Consider the following 22,356-nt stretch of genomic DNA (forward strand, 5'->3'; position numbering starts at 1 on the left):
ATTTCAGGTCCTGCTTATCCCCTGGGGCTGCACAAATCAGGGTCACATCCTGAACCAAGCCTCTATTTGACACTTCTTGTTTCTGTTCCTGAGAGATGGATAAAATGCAATTGAGCAAGAGTAAATAAAGGGACACTTAAACTTTGCCAACATTTGGGGACCCGAGAGAGGAAAAGCTGCATGGTGTGTAAAGTGAGAACAAGGGCTGTAAAGATTTTACAGTTTGTTTGACATTGTGGGCTTGGCCTTCACAACATGAGAAGGGCTGGCCTCCCAGCATGGCTGCATTTCTTCCAATGATGACTAGGAGGAATGCAGTCCACTGAGAGTCACAGAGCGCCGTTCCCCATGCAGCACCCTGAAAACTGTGAGAAGGTTGCCCTAGGCTTCTTAACCTTTCCAAAATGAGACCAGGCTCTTGGGCCAAGCAAGAAACTTGGAATGCCGGCCAAGGAAATGCTTTTGTCCAACCCCCTTATCTGATTTTACCAGCATGTAGCTCTGTCTTATCAAAACAAGTCATTTCCTCTGTTAAATCAGGCAGGAGTGTTGATAAACACGATAGGTGCCAGATTTAGCAAAATCTTGCGGTGTCCCTTTCCCTTTTCCTCCTGGTTGGTGGAAGGTGACCCTCTCTGTCCTTGGTGGTGGGGGGATGGGATGATGGTGGGGGATTTGGATGGGACACAGGTGAGCAGACAAGCAGAGAGTTCTTTCATCATTATTGGGACTTTTGTTTCTGTCCACCCTTTCTGCTCAATGTCGTTTGAAGCATTGTGTGTGCCATTTATTTGCTCCTAAACTTCTCTAAAAAATGGAAGGCGTGACTGAAGCGTGTTAATCACTTTAATTTTATAGAAAAGGAAAATGAAGGTAAAGATTATGCAGATAGAAATGGAGGAGACCCTTAAAAAAACATGCCCCACTAAGGCCCAAGTTTTCGACAGCCAATGGCAAATTATTGTAAGTTAAATCCCTTCTATGATCTCCTCATTCTGCTCCTTCTTGTTGAAGTATGTGCACGAAACACTGTTTAAAGTCACCTCCTAAGTGCTGGGATCAGAGCTGTCCAACCTCTTGGGTCGGGCAGTTAGCTGGTAAGAGACCACACAGGCAAAATGAATTCACAAAGCGATTTGGTATTCACACGTTTGTGATGTTTATTATGGAAACTTTCAAATGTACACAAAGCAGGGAGACTAGTGCACTGAGCCCTATGATCCACTACCCATGCAATGATGCCCGCCCATGGCTGGTCTTGTTTTGTCTGCACCCCACCCACTTCCTCACTGAGTTATTTTAAGCCAGTCCCAGACGTCATATTATTTTATCTATAAACATATCAGAAAGTATTTCTAACAGATAAGAACTTTTAAAAACCAACACAAGCACAATTCCATATTTACAACTAAAATAATTGGCAATGATTCCTTAACATCATCAGATATCACTATTCAGATTCCCCTGGCTGTTTCACAATGTTTTTAAGTTGCTGTGTTTTTTCCACTTAGGATCTTGTAAGTGTTTTTAATGTTTTCATCTTCGGGCCAGGCTCTGGGCTGGGCATAGCAGGGAGACATCAGGGAAGAGGGCCAGGCCATTACCCAGGGGGCTGGCCAGTGCTGTGGGAGGCACGACTGAGCATGGGCGGGGAGGGAAGCAACACACTGCAGGAGCCCTTGGGCAGACACAAACCCTTAGAGACGGTGGTCACCCGCCAAGTGAGGTGGCATTTGACAAAGAAAAAAGCATTCCACCCGGAGGAAACTGTGCACAAAGGAGCAGAAATGGGAGTGTGCAGTGTGCGCTGGAAACTGCAGTGGGCTCAGTGGGCTGAGTGAATAGAGGATTTGGAGGCTGGAAGGGTGGGCTGAAAACCCTGCTAGAATTTGGACTTTATTGGAGCCCATGGGGATGTTGAAATGTTCTCACAGGGAGCTTGCTACATGGAAGCGTTTTTTCCCTGGGTTCTGCATGTTTTTGGCTTTGTGACCCCCGACACCCTCCCACACACACAACGCCCCCATCAGAGTGGCGCCTCTGCTCAGTCTGCTGTCACCACACACCCAGCCTCCACCACCTAACTTGCCCTGAATCCCATGATGGAGTGTGTCTTGTTTGGACAGAAAGGAGGCACATGGAAAGTTCTAAATATCTGTGTGCAACTATGATCCACATTCTGGTGTGCAGGGACCTCACCTCTTTGGATCATAGCCATGTCCTTAGCACTGGCCTGCCATATCGTCAACATACAGTAAGTATTTATTGAACGAAATAATTAACTTTGGGGTAGGGGTTTTAAACAACACAAATTTATTATCTTATTGTTCTGTAGGTCAGAAGCCTGAAATAAAAGCACCACAAGCCTGCTTCCTTTGCGGGGCTCCAGGGAGAATCCATTGCTTGCCTTTTCCAGCTTCTAGAGGTGCCTGTGTCCTTAGGCTCATGGCTCTTTCCCCGTCTTCAAAACAGCAGCACAGCATCTTCCAGGCTGTCTCTGATGCAGGCTCTCCTGCCTCTCTCTTTCCCTTATAAGGACCCTTAAGATTACATTCGCCCACCAGGATAATCAGGATCATCTCCCATCTCCAAGTCGTCAACTTAGTCGCCTGCAAAGTCCCTTTTGGATGCAAGGTAACGTAGTCACTGGTTCTGGGACTTTGGATGTGGACGTCTTAGGGAGGCATTGTACTGTCGACCGCAGAAGCTACATAAAATGTTGTACTATGCATATCAGGGACACCTTCCCAAGGCAGGTGTAGGTTCAGGTACTTCAAGCCACGTTCTTTCTTCAGATGGTTTCTTGGGATTCTGTTTTAACACTATCGAATATATTTCAAAATAAAGTTCAGATAAATCATTAAATGTTGACAACCATAGAAGGTATAAAATAATAACACCTACATGTTTATGTAAGAAGTGGCTTTTTAGAACACAAACTTTGGTTGCTGGGGGTTGCCCTGGTGTGTGTGGTATGTCTCTGCTGAGGGCTGCAGCTCTTTGCTTCAGTTCCAAAGTTCTGAGCCTGAGAATCTGCTCATGCCTCTAGGGTGGGGAGGGAGTGGGGATTAGGGGCTCAGGGCCACAAATATGGCTGTGATCACTTCTCCCTGAGCACAGTTTTCAGAGAATTGGGGCTGTCAGCTGTGCAGACAGCCATCAGCCCTCATCTCCAGATCCTTCCATGATTTGTAGTCAACATTAACTTTCCCTGCTCCTTCAGTTAAAGTGGTGGACACTCTCATGTTGTCATGGCTGTTGTCCCCCCTTAGGCACCTGTAGACCCTTTCTCTTCCCTCCACCTGGACCATCGCTGACCCCAGGCACTCAACCTAAACTCAGTCTCTAGGTTCTCCCATTCATTCATTGATTCAGTGATTATTTATCAAGTCACATTATCTTCCAGGAACCATGGATGATGCTAAAGACAAGGGGCAGAAAATGAAGTATATAACTATAATGACTTTTTCATAGAGCTTACCTTTTTTTCTAATGGGGAAAATCTTAACCAAAAAATTATACAAATAAGCATAAAAATACAACTAGAATATGTGCAGCTGGTTGTGGTATGAGAAAATAAATAATCTTTGGAAATTAGAAATCAGGGAAGGTAGCCTTCTTTCCATACTTTCCTGAGTGAAGAGAGTGGGGCGAGAGTGCCTGAGACCACCTGTGTGGGATGAAGATGGTGGTCTGCGGGACTAAAGGCCCCTGGGCTGAAGGGGGAGCATGGGTTTGAGAGGCAGGTGGGCCTGACCCCGGGGGCTTCCCAGGCCCTGCCAAGGGATCTGATCGCTCCATCAGCATTTTACTTTTTATCATGTTTATTTCCATGCAGAGTTTAGTGAGTATAATACAGCTAATTTTATCAGCCTTTTTCTCAATGGACAACACCTTCTCAAAGGTGTCCAGATTTTTTTTAGAGCAATCTTCTTCATTCCAAGGTGATAAAAATGTCTACCTTTGTTTTCCTTCTTCCTTCCTTTCTTCCTTCCTTCCTTCCTTCCTTCCTTCCTTCCTTCCTTCCTTCCTTCCTTCCTTCCACATTTAAATCCTTGATTCATCTAAAATATATTTAAATACAAGGAATGAAGAATAAAGAGTAGGAATTCTGTTTTACCAAAATGAGTAATTGGTTGTCTTAATATCATTTATTAAATAATTTATAATTTAAATATTTTATTTTGAATCCTCAATGTTAACCCTTAAATATAAGTATTGCTATCGCCTTTTCACAGATGAGGTAACTGCGATCAAGTTATTCGAGGTTCTACAGCTAAAAAACTTTGAAAAGCCAGAATCAAATCAGGTTTGCAAGCTCCGTGGTCCACCTTCTTTCACCTTCCCAGTTTTAAATCACCTTATCTAATGTTGGAGCTCCAAGGAGCCATGGGAACCATGTGTCCTGGGAGACTGTGATTTAAAGAAGTTGCTTAGCAACACAAAGAGTCTTTGGTCTTTGGGTCCAGAGTTGCTTTATAGGAGACATTGTTTCTATAGGAATGTCTTGGTGCCACTAAGACAGCTAAACTCCCTTGGATGAGTCAAGACATCTCAACCTACACCAAATTTGGCTTCAAGTGGCATTAACAAGCTTCTGTTGTTAATTTGAAAAATATGTGTTGCTATTTAAGATGTACCAATTAGATTCAGATGGGAAAAGTTGGAAGAAATAGGAAGATTCCTGCTTCAGAGGAAGGAGAGGTGGAGTTGACTGGTGGTTGGTACATATTTTCCCCTTAGCCCACACTTTTGTGGTGGGAAAAATTACGCTTTGCTGAGAGGTGAGAAAGAGAGAAAGGCGTGATCCTTCCCCACTGAGGCCCACTAGGGAAAGTCCAGGTCCTCTCACTACCCGTCACATTCCACAGAGGTAAATCAGCAGCAAGACATGACATCATGTCCATGTCTATGAGCAGCTGAACAAGTCTGTGGTTCCTGACCCATGCAAACAAGCATGTGCAGTTAAATGGGAAAGTGCAGGTTGTTATAATGTAGGGCCCCTGGACATCTGGGGTCCTCCTCACACGTTTTCTTCTGGGAGCCCTTGAGAGCAGTCCATGCAAAGGCATCTGTGAATACTTACTAAGTGCCAGAGGCTATGATGGGTCCTCAAACTCAGGAGTTTATCGTTAGTAGGATTAACGGTGGGAGTACCTGCGGGATTAAATAGAGCACAGCGTTAGACTAACGGTGGAGCAGGGTGTGGGGTTAATGCTGGAGACCAAAACCAACAGTACGCAGCAAAGCATTCACTGGAGTTTAGGGGATTTTTGAAGGCCTTAGAGGTCAGCATCTGGCCCAACCTCATTTCAAGCAGCAGAGGAAGCCACGGAAGGTCTCTGAGCTGGGGAGTGAAGAATGAAACTGTGCAGCTCAGTGCGGGATGGATTAGGACAGGTGGGAGTAGAAGGGCATCTGAGCTGAGAGGTCATTGAAAGAGGCTAGGCCAAAACTAACAATCATCCCATTTGTGATGGTGTCATGTAAAATGTAATGAGAACTGAGGAGAGAGGGCAGATGAAAAAGCTTGCTGACACAGAATGATAAGCCTTGGTAAACCCTTCAATGGCTCCTCATTGTCCTCTGGATGATAAGGCCTAGGTCCTCAGTGTGGTTTGCAGATGTGTTCCCAGCCCTTCCTTCCAGCCTGTCCCCACTCCACCTCCTCCCATGTTTTGCGCTCGATGCCTGAGCAGCTGGACGACACGCCATTCTCTGATGCGCTTCACACTCTGGGCCGAAGTCCTTGCCGTGGCCTGGACACTCTCCTCCTACCCTCAACCCTGACTGCTCCCACCCTGTTCCATCCTTCTCATGTCCGCACAGGGCCCTGCCTGCTGGGACCCTTTCCTGAGCCCCCACCCAGGACTGATTCATGCGCCTGACCCTTGGGTCGTAACTAATTTTTGTGTGTAGACATTGTCAGGCCACACTCCTGGAGGCACATTGCTGGCATCGTGGGTGCTCAGCAAAGGAGTCTGAAGGTCTGGAAAGATGGAGTGAATGTGAAGAAGAGTGGTGGGGAGTTAACACAGATCGAGGTTTAAGCCTGGGCAACTGGGAGAAGTCATCAAAATAGGTAAGCATTCAAACTTCTGCTCTGTAAAGACCCTGTTACAAGGATGAAAGGACAAGCTACAGACTGAGAGAAGATATCTGCAAATCACATGCCTAACAAAGGATTTATATCCAAAAGATATAAGAATGCCCTAAATTCAGCTTCAAGAAAACAAACAATCCAATTAGAAAATGAGCAAGAGATTTGAACAGACACCACATCATTAGCCAAGAGGGAAATACAAATTAAAACCACCATGAGCTATCACTCTACACCCACCAGAATGGCTAAAGTAAAAACAGTGACAACACCAAATGCTGGTGAGGATGCTAAGACATGATTTCTCGTCAACTCAACTCTCGGTGGGAGTGTAAGATGGCACAGCCACCCTGGAGAAACTTGGTCCGTTTCTTAAAAAGTTGAACATACATTCATCAGGCAACTCAGCAATCATACTCCTTGGGATTTACTCTAGAAAGATGAAGACTTATGTTCACACAAATGTTTGCAGCAGTTTTGTTTGTAATAGCCAAAGACTGGAAACAACTCAGATGTCCTGCAGCCCCCAAATGGACAAGCATGCCATAGAAGGTTGCAGCGATAAAATAGGAGGAAACATCAACACGCCCTCTTCGAGTGAATCTTATGAACGCTGAGGGAGACAGCTGGTCTCAAGGTGCACATACCCAAGATCCGATTTGTATAACATTCTTAAAGTGACAAAATTGTAGGAATGGAGGAAGATCAGTGGTGGCCAGGGGTTAGGGTGCAGGGTGACCATTCAGGGATGGCACGAGAGAGCAAACTGGAACTAAAGTTAACTCTTTATGACTTTATCAGGTGCCAGGTACAGAAACCCCAAGCTGAGATGGCTAATAGGAAAAGTGAGTTCATTCGTTGATTTGTGTAGCTCCAAGTCCAGGGGCAGAGCTGGCTGATGCCTGGATCTGGGACCTCTGCCTTCCTGCAGATCCTCCTGCTCAGCTTGGCTCTTTGATGGGCCCTGTCATGCAACCGGACAGGAGTTCCAAAGCTAAGAAAGGGCAGCCTCCGTCCTGGAAGCTCCTGGACGCCTGGGCCTCCCTGTTCAGACCACTCAGACCATGTGGGCCCCCAAAATAAAACCAGGGGCTGTTTCTGGGAAAAGGGGCATAGATAGACATGGACAAACTGCAAGTGTAGTCCACTCACGTCTCACAGCTGCCCACCAGCATGGGGAGCTGACAGCCTCAAGCATGGTGAACGCATGTGGGACTGGCAGGATTGTTATGCAAAATCAATCACAGTCCAATTAGTAAAGAACCGACAAAGATTCTGTGTTCAAGGAGGCGCTGTGATGTTTTGGAAGAAGGTGAACCTCCCGTTCGGTGGAGTTGAGTTCTGAAGCTGGGGAGGTCTGTGGCTGTAGCCTCAGTATCAGAGACTTTCAGGGGAAGGTAAGGAAGAAAGCTGTGTGGAGCAAAATTGTTTCCAAAGAATAATTCTGACAACCCAGAGCTTTCACAGAATTAAATTTTGGGTGAGAGAAGCCAAATAAGAGAAAGGAATCCTAGAGAATCTTAGCAGGGCATTTTTGTCAAACCCAGTCATGATTTTCATTCCTGGACGTCTGTCCTGATGGATGTGGGGGGTTTTTTGAGGTAAACGTTACAAATAATAAATTGTATGGTTTTGATAAATTGATCGGCCTATGTAACCCTCACCCCTGATAAGATACAGACTGTATCTCTCACTCCCCTCTCCCCCTGCCAGAGGCAGCCAGGTTTCTGAGGTTTCTGATCTGGTTTTGAACTTCTCAGAGATGGATGCACACAGTTTACATTTTTTTTTGGTCTGGCTTCTTTCCCTCATTTTCTTTATCCACACCATTATGCTGAACACTTTGGCCCTCAGGAGAAAGTGTGGCCCCATCAGGATCCCATATCATTTTCCTCCCATTACAGAGCATCCGGAAAGAGATGCTGCACTGTGGCTGTTTGGTCATGTGTAGATGAATCCCCAATTCCGTGGGGAGGGGGAGGCTCATGTTGGGGGTTAGGGACCCCAATTTCGTGACCACTGTCTAGATCGAGAGTGTCCACTACATCTTGCCAGTAACTGTGTCCGAAGTCCCAGCAGTGCCTGAACAAAAGGCCCCCAGTGGCTTAGAATAAATGACTAATGAAGAATATATAAAATGCAGGAACCTGAGGTTTGAAGCTTCTCAGAGCCACCAGTGTCCATGAGGTCCACCAGCAGCTGGTGATGACAAGGCCATCTGATTTGGTGAGATTTGCCTTAACAAGAAGGCTGACACCTTAGGCTGGTGGTGGAATCCTTGCTGGGGCATCTCCAAAACCAAACAGTAGAATGTTCAGAATTCTCTCACACAGTCTAAAACTAGATTCTTGTTGCTGAGATTTTGTTTTTCCTTACAACAAAGTGGGAATTTAGATGCTTTGAACTATCAACAAACCAAAGGTTGTTGGCTCATGGGGAGCCTACGATTCTTATTTCAAACTTGAAAGGGCCTTGAATTAGAATACATCATCGCTAATTAGACTTCGGGCTCCAACAAGGCAAAAATAAGCTTTATCATAACCACCCACAGGCTGGAGAAAGATGAAAGCCGCTCCTCTAAGATTAGGGACCACAGGCAGAGCTGCACCTCTCTTCCAGACCAGGGGTTCCTGCCAACTGGAAGCCTGCCCTGAAGATCACAGGATCTCAGATTTGATGGGAGCAGAATGGCTGTCTCATCAGCTCTATGTGCAAGGTCACCTTCGACACCCCTTTCACACCCTCCCACACGCATCTGTGGCTCCAACAATTCCCCTCTCCTTTTTCTGACTCTGTAGAAACTGTGGGGTCATTTCAGGAAACAAAATGTATTAAGCTGTCCAACCTGGAAGCAAGGAATAACCAAACATTAGATCTAAGCTTCCAGGAAAAAGACGCAGAACACTGTCATGTCTCCTTCAAGTCCTTTGTTTTCTGGGGTGGAGTATGAACTCCAGTAGGTATTTAGGGTTTTCCCCATAGTTCCCTTGAAGTGGGGGAAACATGCTTTGAGCTTTCCCTGCATTGGGATTTCCACATTACATGCCTCTCCCATCTCCCCACCATACCCAGTTATGTCGGACCAGGCAGGTGCTTCAGTAACTTCAAGGGGCTTTTCCAAATTGGAATGCTTGCCTCACCCTCACTCAAGGGACCAGAGCTTTCGAGAGGGGACTTCACACTTATTGAGGTTTTGGACCCCCTCTTTACATCTTGTCTAGCACCCAGTAAGTTGAGTGAAAATACTAGGTGCTCCATAAACATAGGAAAAAATCATAACCCTCACAGTAGACCCTTCCTAAACACCAAGCTATGCACTATTTAGCATTTTTTTTACACAGCTCTTCGAAGTAGAACAACTCCTTCCCCAAACTTGCCAACAAAATACAAATGTTTCAGTATTGGAATATATTTTATTTAACTAAAAGCACGGGCTTGGTGTAAGATCAGCCAAATAATATATATCAAGAGTCTTAAAACATTTATATCCCATGTTCCAATATTCTACTTCTGGGAATTTATTCAAAGGAAAGTATTAAAAGTATGGAAAAAGATCTTTATGCCCTAAAATACATGCATTCCTTATAGGATAGCATTATTTGTAATAAGGAAAACTATAAACAACCTAAATGTTCAACAGGGAGGTTATTAGGTAAGCTGTGGTATATTCTCTTCATGGGTGATGATAAAGCAATAAAAATTAAAACTTATCAAGAGTTAATATTCATTCATACATCCATGAGTATTGGTAAAGTGTTCTGTGTAATAATTCTGTTCCAAAGGAAATAAGATTGTATATATGATATATGAGAACAACTTTTTTTTTTGAACTGCAATATAAAAGTTCTTAAGACAATATAGCAAAAACATTCATCATGGTTTTCTCTGGGTGGTGGAACTCTAAGTGATTTCTTTTTTTTTTTCCCTTTTCCAAATTTCTAATAATGAACATTTTATAGTAGAAAACTCCCAATAAGATATTGGCTTCACTTTTTATGCATGTTCTACTCATATGTATGTTGATTGTTTTTTAGTGTCATTTTCTGTGTGTGTTATTTTCTCCACCGCTCTGTAAATTTCTTGAGCAAACGAATGAAGCCTTGGTGGCCTGGAGTCCACAGTACCTGGCAGAGCTCTGCATGCAGTGGCATCCCATTCACGTCTTCAGAGCAGGATGAATGACTTACCTGTGTATTTCTCCCATGGTACACATGAGGAAACCGACAGAGAAGGATCTCAACCTGCCAAAGTTCACGGCGCTGGCAGGGCTGGATCATGCTACAGACCACCGATAAACTTCAGTGGGAGAACTAATGTTTTTGGTCCATTAATGTCATTGCTGGAAACAATCTGAATCATTTCCAAACACCTCCACTCTTTCAGTGCATACTTTCCTTATGAGGTTGACTTTGGTAGCCAAGGAATTTGCATGCTATAGCAAAGTCCTCATAAATTTCCAAACAATAGTCCCCGATTGTCTGTCTCTCTGGCAGGACAGACATTGCAGGTTTGAATTCACTTTATTCCAAATATGCATACTGTCAAAGACAGAGGACCTATCGGTGACTTGAATCATCAGGGCCTTATTGGAGCAAACCAGTGTTAAATGTTACAACACATTTAAGAAAGAAATAGATTTCCAGGAAGGTGGTCAAAAGAATAGCTTTTCTTGGGCTAAACACTCAGACAAAGCATGAGTAATACTCCAAATAAAGGACAAGTAATAAAAGTTCAGCAAGGAACTCTCCAAAAAGAATGAGGAAATTTAGAGAAAAGACCATCCCTGGTCCAATTACTAGTAACTGCTCTTTGGGGCGAGGGGAAGGAGGTAGGACAGAATAGATGGGAGAGTCCCACCATGCTGAGGCTGCAACACCCATTAAAAGCTGTTTCTCAAGCAGAACTGGGTTTAAAATAACTTTAAAAAAATTTTCATAACAGTTTGTTTGAGCCAAACTGTCGATATTGCTGGGAAGCAAGATCTCAAATACTCCCTACATTGACTATTTTAAAAAGAGAGAGAAAAAAATGTAAATGTCTGTCAAGGTGAGACAGGGTAATGGAATTCAAATTCTAAGCTTATAATCATAATAGATATTTTATATGATCAAGCAAAGATGCAATGCTGATAAGACTCCAAAAGTGCCAAAGTACATAAAGATGGTAATACAAAGGAACTGGTAGAGTTGGGGGAAAAAAATGAATCACGAAGGTTTCACTTGTGAATATTAGGGGTAATTGAAAGGGCAGTAATAATAATGAAAATGGTCATGATAGTAATAACCCCATTTATTGGTGCATGATGCATACATTGTCTTGTTTAATCTCACAGCAGCCCAGTGGAGCAAGGCATTCTTGTAACAAGTATACAAATAAGGAAACTAAGGGTTACAGAGATTGAGTGTCTTGCACAAGATCACATAATTAATAAGCAAGCAGGGCCACATTGCAACCCAGATATGACTTTCAAGCCCTTATCAGCAATGTGGAAATGAATAATTCAAAGGTTAATTCTAGAAAGTTTCCTGACCAACAGTGGATCTTGGAATTGATATTACAGACAGCAAGATTTGCCCAAAAGCAATTTAAAAAGTAAAGCTCCACCCCCATCTCCAACCCCAGACACCTACTTGACAAATTTTTAGATTATAAAAAAAAGGAGAAAGGATCATATAAACACCTATGAAGAAATGAGAGGTAATATCTGAATATTTTGGTATTCATCCCTTAAACTTTGAAATGAGAATATTTTGGGAAAAGTGTTAAATAAATAGAGTTTCAGTATATCACCTCCAAATGTGGCATATCTAAGATATCACTCTTGATTGTCCCCTGGAGACCTATCCTGACCCTTTACCTCTTTCATTTCTGTTAAACAGGGCTCCAGTGTCCAGGTTTCTACCACACCTCCTCCAATCTTTCTACAAAGGAGAACCAGGTGCCCTGTTTCTCCCTGTCTAATCTCCCTGAATCAGGTAACAAAATGTGCACCAACTCACCAGGAATTTCTGGAATTATTACTGACATCCTAGAAGTCCAAGTCAGATACAAGAGTCATCCCCATGGATATGAAACCAGAGTAAAACATGGCCAGCAGGTGACATCAAACTTTGGGAGGGTCTGGTCAGGTGTGGCCTGAGTATTATCTCAGCTTGCCCTGGTCACTCAACTTCATAGTAATGTAATACCACAACCTACCCATTTAGGTTTTTTTGGACCCCACTTATGTTGTTGAGGTGGGGTTTTGTTCTGTTTCAAAATTGTGATAATTAAAAGATGATAATGGTAATTGAATCTAGGAAGTAGAGATGCATTTAATAAATTCTATAAAACGTCAGTGTATTGTATTGTAATAATACTGAAACCAACTAAGAATAAAAAGGATAAAAAGATACCTAAGCAGAAGGAAATTAAGACTATCTTCTTAAATAAAACAGAAATTTTATATATATATATATATATATATATATATATATATATATCTCACTGTGAAAGATAGTTAAAAGCAATGAAAACACAGATACAATATACTATATTTAAAACATGAAGCCCAAGCATTACTTCATATGACAATGTCTCCCAAATTTCAGTCGTCTACATGCCAATTTCAAAGTTTTGCCATATCCATATAATCTGAACTATTATTATTTATTTAGTGCCTCTTTAATAGACTCAATTTTTAAATTTAATTATGTTTAGTGCCATCTGAGACGATATCTGTAAAATCACAGATTTGTTGTACTGGCTGTTCTTTTTCTACACCACATTGAAATAAATTAACAACTTTTAAAATAAAAAAAGTACCTATCCATGTGCCACCTAAACTTTTGTATAATTGCTCCACATTTTGGGACTTAATGAAATTGATATTTATATCTTCCACCATGAAAACACAGGTAGCATAATAAATAAACATAAATAGATGGACCTGTGTTTTTATTCTAGACATACCGTTTGCTAGATCTATATCTTGGACAAGTCATCATTATATTATCTTTTTTTCCTAGTTTTATTGAGATATAATTGGCAAATAACATTGTGTAAGTTTAAGGTGTGCAACTTGATAATTTGATACAAGCATGAAATTATTACCACACTGAGGTTAGTTAACACATCTATCACCTCACATAGTTACCATAATTTTGTGTGTGTGCGGTGAGAACATTTAAGATCTACTCTCTTATCAAATTTCAAGTATACAATACAATATTGTTAACTAGAGTCACCATGCCGTACATTAGATCCCCAAAATTAATTCATCTTATAACTGGAAGTTTATACCTTTTGACCAATATCTCCCATTTCTCCCTTCCCCCAGACCCTGACAACCATCAATCTTACTCTCTGTTTCTATGAGTTGGCCTTTTTTAGGTTCCACATATAAGTGAGATCATGCAATATTTGTCTTTCTCTGACTTACTTAGCGTAATCTCCTCCAGGTTCATCTATCAGCGGTTCTCAACCTTCCTAATGCTGTGATCCCTTAATACAGTTCCTCATGTTGTGGTGACCCCCAACCATAAAATTATTTTCGTTGCTACTCTATAACTGTAATTTTGCTACTGTTATGAATCCTAATGCAAATATCTTTTTGTTTTCTGATGATCTTAGGTGACCCCTGCGAAAGGGTTGTTCGTCCCCCAAAGGGGTCATGACCCACAGGTTGAGAACTGCTGAAGATTGTTGCAAATGGCAGGATTTCCTTCTTTTTGATGGCTGAGAATTGTGCTGTCCACTGGCCAAAAATAACTCTCCAGAAAATCCACTAAAAGAATGGTCTATTTGGGAAAAGAAAAAGAAATGAGGTCACCCCAGTAGTGTGAATGCACACTTCAGACCAACACTCCTACTGGCCTGCACACGTGCAAAAAGCCCCGATTCCAAGATGGCTTGTCTATTTATTAGCATCCCTCCCCCAGAAGTTACCACAAGTTTAACAAGAAGGCAGGACTAGAGAGTTAACAAAGGGCCCAGCTTCACCTATAGTCCTCCCAGCTCTGTGGTTAATCATCCTAAGATGCCAGCTCACTTTTATCAGTTCATTATATGCATAATTATGGAGGAATGAATAAAGAAAATGTGATATATGTATGTACCCGTAAATATGATAATCACCTATTAATGGGCACTTAAGTTGTTTCCATGTCTTAGCTATTGTGAATAATGCTGCAATGAATATGAGAGTGCAGGTGTAATAACTCTTCAAGATCCTGATTTCAGCTCCTTCAGATATATACCCGGAAGTGGGATTGCTGGACTATGTGGTAGCTCTTTTTTAAAGTTTTTGAGGATGCTCAATACTGTTTTCTGTGATGGTTGTACCAATTTACATTCCCACCAGCAGTGCATTAGGGTTCCCTTTTCTCCACATCTTCTCCAACACTTATCTCTTGTCTTTTTAATAATAGCTATTCTAACAGTCGTGAGGTGACATGTCCTTGTGGTTTTGATTTGCATTTCTCTGATAATTAGTGATGTTGAGAACATTTTCATGTACCTATTGGCCATTTATATGTCTTCTTTAGAAAAATGTCTTTTTAGATTTTTTTGCCCGTTTTTAATTGGATTATTATTATTATTTTGCTATTGAGTTGTATGAGTTCTTTACATATTTTGGATATTAATCCCTTATCAGATAGATGGTTTGCAAACACTTTTACAACTCTGTAGGTTACTTTTTCATTTTGTTGATTGTTTCTTGTTTCTTTTGCCATGCATAAGCTTTTTAGTTTGATGTAGTTGCACTTGTTTATTTTGCTTTTCTTACCTATGCTTTTGGTATTATCTCCAAAAAAAATCACCGCCAAGACCAATGTCAAGAAACTTTTTCCATGTCTTCTTCTAGGAGTTTTATGGTTTCAGGTTTTACATTTAAGTCTTTAGTTTATTTTGAGTTATTTTTTTCTGAGTGGTGCAAGATTAGAGTTTAATTTCCTTCTTTTGCACATGGATATTCAGTTTGCCCAATACCAGTCATTATCTTCTGAAGTCCTCACACTTCTCATCTATAAAATGTGCATGAAAAGACATCTCATGGAATGGTGTGACAGTGCAATGAGATAATGTGTTTTAAAAATGTGTTATAGGTATTCTTAGACATAAATAATCTTAGACATGTTACATGTGAATAGTGGTAGTTCCTTTTCTTCCTTTCTTTTCTCTTCTTTCTTTATTTCTTCTCCTCCTCCCCCTGCTCCTCCTTCTTCCTCTCCTTCCTTCCTTCCTTCCTTCCTTCCTTCCTTCCTTCCTTCCTTCCTTCCTTCTTTCCTTCCTTCCTTCCTTCCTTCCTTTCCTCCTCCTCCTCCTCCTGCCCCCCCTCCTCCTTCTTCTTGGTGTTGTATTTCTTATTTGCCTCTTTTTGGGTCTTACTTCATTGGGTACAACTTCTGGAAAGATGAGTAACGGTGGAGACAGAGCATCTTCCTGCTGTGGCGCCAATGATACTGGGAAAGCTCACTACGTCACTGCCAAGAATGCTGTTGCCTGCTATTTCATGCGCCTTGTCAGGAGTTCCTCTAAGTACAAATTTCACAGCTGATTCCTCTCCCAAATTTGGGGATCATGAGCTGCTTCCATGACTGGAAACAGGAGCACTACTAGAAGAAAGTCAGAGAGCCTTTCAATGTTGCATGAATCACATATTCAATTTTATTTATTTATTTATTTATTTAAAAGATTTTTATTGGTGAATTGGGGGAGGGGAACAGTGCTGGGGGGTCATGGGAAGGGGAACAGGCAAGTTGCTGTCCTTTTGTTCTTCAGTCTAGTTGTGGAGGATGTCGCTTCAGTGGCCCATGTTGGTATTATCATTGTGCTCTTCCCAGGTGAGGCAGATCAGTTGCCGGCCTCTGGATGGCCACTCACAGCAGCTCTTGGCAGCTCACACTGGCTGTCGGCCGCTCACGCTGGCTGCTGGACACACATGGTAGCTTATGGCAGCCCACTGCAGCAGGGGCTGCAGCCTATGCCGTTGTGGGCGACTCATGGCATCCCACCTCCAGGTCAAGCTGTTGTTCACCATCTTAGCTGTAGAGGGCAGTGTCACTGACCCTCATGTGGGATCTGATCCGGGGCCCTGCTGCTCAGAGCTGGCGTCCCAAGCCAGCTCTTAACCAATGTGCCACTCGGCCGGCCCTCACATATTCAATTTTAAATACCTTACAGTGATATTGCTTGGCAGAAGTCCAAGGTTGTCTCTAGGACCAGCTGGACTCAGGGTCCAAGACCACTGTCGGGTTCCATGGGTGCACGTGACCCCTGCTGGTACTCTCTGCCTGAGAATGGGTGCTCCAGCAGGAGGATTCGCTCTGGACAATTGGCCCAATAATGCAGTATGAGTTACCTCCTCTTCCTCCACCTTTTCTCCCTTGCTTATCTCTAAATCTAAAGAGATGTTGAAATGTGTTGGACAAAAACATCTGGGAAGCTTCCAGGTAGAGGCAGGCTTACCTTTATGGAGAGGACAATAAAAGCCGCCATGTAGAACATATTCAAGAGTTTCCCATCAACCTTAAAGAAAGCAAAAACATTTTAAGAATGTTTCCTTTCATTTCTAGTTATCAATTTTTTTATCAGATAAGGTTGCAAAATTATATCAATGTCTTTTCAACATAGGTGAAAAAAAAACCCAAAGAATTTTCCTTTTTTGATCTACTCCCCTTTTTTTTAAATATTTTTTTTAATTGGGGAATTGGGGGAGGGAAACAGTGTTGGGGAATTGGAAAAGGGGATCAGCCCAGTTGTTGTTCTTCAATCTTCGCTGTGGAGGGCGCCAGTCGCCATCTGGCTTCCCGTAAGCAGCTGGTGGCCTCTGAGCTCAAGGTGCTGTGTTCGATCTTAGTTGCAGGTGGGCATAGCCACTATCCCATGTGGGAATCGAACCAGCAGCCTTGTTGTTAAGAGTGCATGCTCTATCCACTGAGCCATCCGGGCGGCAGCTCAGCTCAAGGTGCCAAGTTCAGTCTTAGTTGCAGGTGAGCGTAGCCCACCATTGAACAGGCAATCTTGTTGGTACACCAGCTGAGCCACCCTGCCACCTGTTTTCAGCACAGTGACAGCTCAGCTCGGGTGCAGCGTCACTGGCCCATGTGGGAATTGAACCGGCATCCCTGTTGCTTAGAGCTTGTGCTCTTAGGCCAGCTCTTAACCAACTGAGCCACTCAGCAGGCCTGATCTACTTCTTTTTTGTTTTCTTATTGGTGTCTTTCCAAAAGCAAAGTTTGGAATTTTTATAAAATCCAACTTATCAAGTTTTTCTTTTATGGTTCATGCCTTTTGTGTCCTATCTAAGAATTCTTTGCCTATTCCAAGATTGCAAAGATTTTTTTCCTAGAAGTTCTATAGTTTTTAATTTTACATTTAGGGCTATGATCCATTTTGAAGTCAATTTTTATGTATAGTGTGAATTAAGGGTCAATGTTAATTTTGTTTTCATATGAATGTTTAGTTATCTTAGCACAATTTGTGGAGAAGATATTCCTTTCTTCATTGCGTTATCTTGGTACCTTCGTTGAAAATGAATTGACCACATATATGCAGGTGTATTTCTACTGACATGTAAAGCTATAATTGATTTTTTTTTAACATTACACTTGAATTCTGCAACACTGCCAAGTTCATGTGTTACTTCTGGTAGTTATTTTACAATACATGAATGGGTGTTGATTTTTGTCAAATATGTTTTTCTGCTCAGGTGATATGATTGTGTGATTTTTCTTCTTTGGTCCATTGATGTGGTAGATTTTACTGAATGATTTTCAAATATTGAGCCAAACTTGCATCCCTAGAATAAACCCCATTTGTTCATGGTATATAATTTTCCCTCTGTTGTTCAGATTCGGTGATTTTTTTATTGTTTTAGGTTTTAGTTTACTGATTCTTACTCTGTCCCCTCCATTTTTCTGTTGAGCCAATCCATTAAGGTTTTATATTTTTGTTCCTCCTGGCAGGAGGGACACCTGCCCAGCTGGTCCATGTGGCCTGCTGGGTGTCACTTGTCTGGGCACAACATGGAGCTCTTAGAGATTGACTTGTGCAACCAGAACAAGTCACAGGAGCCAGTGGGCATGGTTAGATGTCAGGAGGGCAGGACTGGAGTCTGGTCCAGCTCAGTGCAGGCTGAAGTCTGGCCAGGCCACCTTCACCTCCAGAACCAGGTAGACATTCAAACAGAACTGGAGAAATGCAAATTTGAAGAAGGTTCTGGATGCCCCTTCTTTGTTCTGGCCCTTGTTTACCATTGGTGGCAGCAGCTTCCCACACAGACTTCAGACATACTGTGATGCCCTAGGAGCCCACCTAGCCCCTCACCCTCACCTCCCATTTGGGCCACTTTCCAAAATGGAGACAGACCACTTGGGTCAAAATTGCATGTTGTTGTTAGGCTCTCTGACTGGTGATAAATATTGCATCGGCTCACAGTAACAGTTTCTCTCTACGTTCTTTCATTTGGGGGACAAAGGATCTTTCTGTAATGGTCATAACACACACAGTGACAGTATGACAATTTTGCATTATGCTGACACAGTTTCTAGTACTGTAGATAAACCATCTCATTATTCTGCTCAAGCACCCTGCGAGGCTACTTCCCTCTTCTGTGGATGAGAAAACTCATCCATGGGCTCAGCAATGTTAGGTGCCTCACCTGAGATGATGTCCTGGTAAGAGGTTGGCACAGGATCTGCATCAAAGCAGTCTAACTCCAGGCCCGGACTTGCAGCCGCTGTGCTCTGCACTGACCTATCAGGGAACACCTCGAGGACTCTCGGGAGCTAGAACCTGCACATGACACTCACCTCAGGAGGGTTGTTGAGCCACACCATAAAGAAGGCCTTCCTGCTGCTTGCTAGTGACGAGGCCGGTTTATCTTTCCTTTCCTTCCAACCATTTGGAATCTTGGTGTATCAAAGAGTTAAAGGTGTCCACTTTTGGATCCACAAAGCAAACACAACATATTTTCTTAATCCCTTCCCCATGCTGGTACATGGGTTTTACGTACTACTTATGTTTAATGGAAGGAGAACTCATGCTTGGTTCAAAGAAGTCCTTAAGTTGGAAGGAATCTCCTGTGGTGGGATAAGAACACAGAGTGAGCGCTCGGAGGATAGCGTGGACAGAGCAAGACGATGAACAGTGTTGGTACACCTCCAGTGGAGACCAAGGACGGACCTGCTGTTCTGGTGCTCAGCAGTGCTGTCAGCATCTGGTCTGAGTTATACAGGAACATTAAGGGCATTTATTTTTTGGCTGATTGTAAATCACTTACTTATTGTGGTTGCATTTAAAGAGCTGCCTAAGTTTTCCTCCTTGGTCAGAGTCCCTGCTCCCTTGAAAGCACAGTTCAACCTATCTCTAGCTCGAAGTGGATCTAATATATCTTAGCTACGCTTTCGGTCAGGGTGCCTTTTCTTGGCATCAGAACACCCAAGCTACTGGTGCCTCAAATTGACAATTAGTGAAGTCCTTACCAGTTTTGTTTTTCCCAGATTGCCTGGACAGCTGCTAATTTTTTGGCTCATGCCTTGGTTGTAGAAAACTACAAGATAATTTTAAAAGAGCAACATGTCCTTGGCAAGCAAGTTAAATAATCCTCCTGTATTTCTGTGACTTTTCTCTTTTCAATTGTGGTTCCAAACAGTGGAGAGTGGTTTCCTAGGAAATACATACCAAGGAGGTGGAAGAACATGGGGGCCCCATCAGTGGGTTGTTATGGGGTGGACAGTCACCTTCTAGGAGATTCACCATACATTTCGATGTCCACGCCGATGTCGTGAAGCCATACTCACTGGTGTGTAGTTACTGGAGCTGCTACAATAACAAGTCTTCGGAGAATGCCAATTCTTTCAACATCTTATTTATCACGTGGAGAGAGTACTTGTAAAATCTGGAAACTTCACAGTAGAGCTTGATAATACTCAGGAAAGTCTCAAGTGAACAAAGCCCAGGCTTACAGCAGGATTCAATTACCCAGTGGAGGATTTAAGGACAGTTACACCAGGGAGGGGACAACTGAGCTTGGAGAATTACACAAATGGAGGTTTCATATTCAGCCTTCATTTTGCTTTTCCTTCTGGCTCCAGTAGTCAAAAATCATCTCAATTAGCACTTGATGTTTACACAATGGCCCGAGGAACCTGTCATTTCTGAAAGGGAATTCCAAAAAGGATTCCAACTTGAGGGAAGGGGAGAAAACTCCTTAATTTTGCTGCTTCCAGACATGTCATGGACCAGGGGATTGGTGTTTATTTAGTCTCTCCTCCCCACTGTTAAAAAGAAAGGAAACAATCTAGTGGAAGCCTCACACTGCCAGTGAAGTCAACCAGAAGTGTGAGAATGAAAAATGGAATGGAAAACAAGCACCATGGAGATCAGAGACAAGAAGGACGCAGTCCTGGGGCCGGGCTTCTGGTCTGGCTGGGTGTCATCCTGTCCGCTGGATTGAGAGTGGGCAGTATCTCCAGTAGTGTTTGTGGGTCACACCTGGGAGATCGTGGGGCTGAAACTCTGTTAGGGAGGAGGAAACACCTCAACCCACTGCAGCAGCTGCCAACATTCTCAGCATAATCCACCTGGAAGGGCACTCCAGAATTTAATGACCTGGGCAACCTAAGGCCTGGACAGGAACCTGGACGAGGGCCCTTTTGACACAGCTTGCTGTGTGGGATTCAAGCACAAAATAGGCTCTGTGAAAGTGGAAGTGTCCTGAGATCGCAGTGATAATAAGCCTTACCTCTGTAGAGCATGGTTTAGGAAGTGCTGAGAGCGCCGGAGGAAATGCTGTTAGAGACACTGCAGTGGCAGCAGGCATCCAGGCAGGTCCTTTAGCAATTGCTGTGTCATGGACTCTCAACAGTCCTGTGAGGTGAGCCCATTTCAGCTGAGGAAAACTGGCTTTGGAATGTTACTGAACAGGTCACACCCAACGGTAGGCCAGGTGGTTTATTGTTCAAAAGACTCACTGTGTTTCCAAGGTCCCCTTGATGTCGGGTTTGGTTGCATAATTTGCTTTAGCCAGTGAAATGTGAGTCGCATCTGAGCAGGTGCTTTGAGAACCACATGTGGCCCCACCATGTCCCCTTCCTCTTGGCCAGGGGATCTCTATTTCCCAGTTCAAAGTGTTTCTTCAGCCTGGGTCCCAGAATGGAACAGATGTGGAGCAGAGCCCCAACTGACCAACTACATGCATATATAGCACGAGCAAGAAACACGCCTTCGTCATTGGAAGCCCCTGGGATGTTGAAATTGTTTGTTATTGAGCATAACCTAGCTTGAACAGAGGGATTCTGAAGCCAGGGTTCAAGTCCAGGTATGCCCAGTGCCAGAGCTACTCCTCAGACCCCACAATGCTGCCCTCTGTGCAGGAAAAAGTGTGACTGCCTACATCTAACAGAAAGGATGCTGTGTCTTGGGGGAACCAGACCACAAAGTTCTCAGTAACAGAGATGAAACTCGCACTGGTCTTCTGATTGCAAGCCCTATGACTACACCCAGGAGGTACCCCAGGGTCACTTTGCTGAAGAGCCCTTAGGACATAATTCTCCTATAGTTGCTGAGGTCCCCAGGATCTGGGGATATGCTCTTTGAGGGTTTCATGTATTGGGCCTTTTGTTAGCCACCCTACTTTTACTTCTATCTTTATTCTGGTTTTGGAAATCCCTCTCCAGGTGAGAAGCCCTTCTTAATGGTTCAAATTAAATTGATCCCTCCCTTTTATCCTTTGCCATAGAAGTGGGCACATGATGCTGGGCTGGCCAATCAGAGAGCCCCACTCATCTTCCACAGTGATTGGTTGAGGTGTGTGCATGTGAGTGAGCTGGGCCAATCAGAGCCTTTTCTGGGACTTTTGCTGGAGCACTGAGAACGTTCTCTGCTTAAATCGACATTGCTTGTTTTACGCATGATGCAAGCCATCTTCCCACCACATGAGTTTTCCTAAGAGTGAAACCAATACAGAAAAAGGCAGAGGCCAGAAATGAGTAGAGTGAACAAGAGATAGTCAAAATGACTTCTGTGATCCAGCCATTCCTGAAGCCAGTAAGATCTACTCTTATACTTTATAAGACAAATAAATTCCTTTTCAGGTTGTTTAAGGTATCTTGGGTTGGGTCTCTATCACTTGCACCCAAAGCAGTCCTGGCTAACACCTTATGAAATAACACTGCTGAAACATTTGATGTACTTGTAGGCATGATGGTTACCTCCCACCACTGACTCATTTTCATTACACATAGAACTTAATGAGACAACATGCTGAACTC

General features: G+C 43.1%; 1 long non-coding RNA gene across 1 annotated transcript; it reads right to left on the reverse strand.

Moving 5' to 3' along the window:
* Positions 1 to 16,242: 16,242 nt before the first annotated feature.
* On the reverse strand, positions 16,243 to 20,915 carry LOC109383926 (uncharacterized). The gene is made up of 3 exons (XR_002124315.1): positions 20,829 to 20,915; positions 18,895 to 19,164; positions 16,243 to 16,609 (listed from the first exon to the last, which is right to left on the reverse strand). It is a non-coding gene; the product is annotated as an uncharacterized LOC109383926 (long non-coding RNA).
* Positions 20,916 to 22,356: the final 1,441 nt, after the last annotated feature.

This window comes from Hipposideros armiger, unplaced genomic scaffold (assembly GCF_001890085.2).
Source record: "Hipposideros armiger isolate ML-2016 unplaced genomic scaffold, ASM189008v1 scaffold_91, whole genome shotgun sequence".
Classification (NCBI taxonomy): Eukaryota; Metazoa; Chordata; class Mammalia; order Chiroptera; family Hipposideridae; genus Hipposideros; species Hipposideros armiger.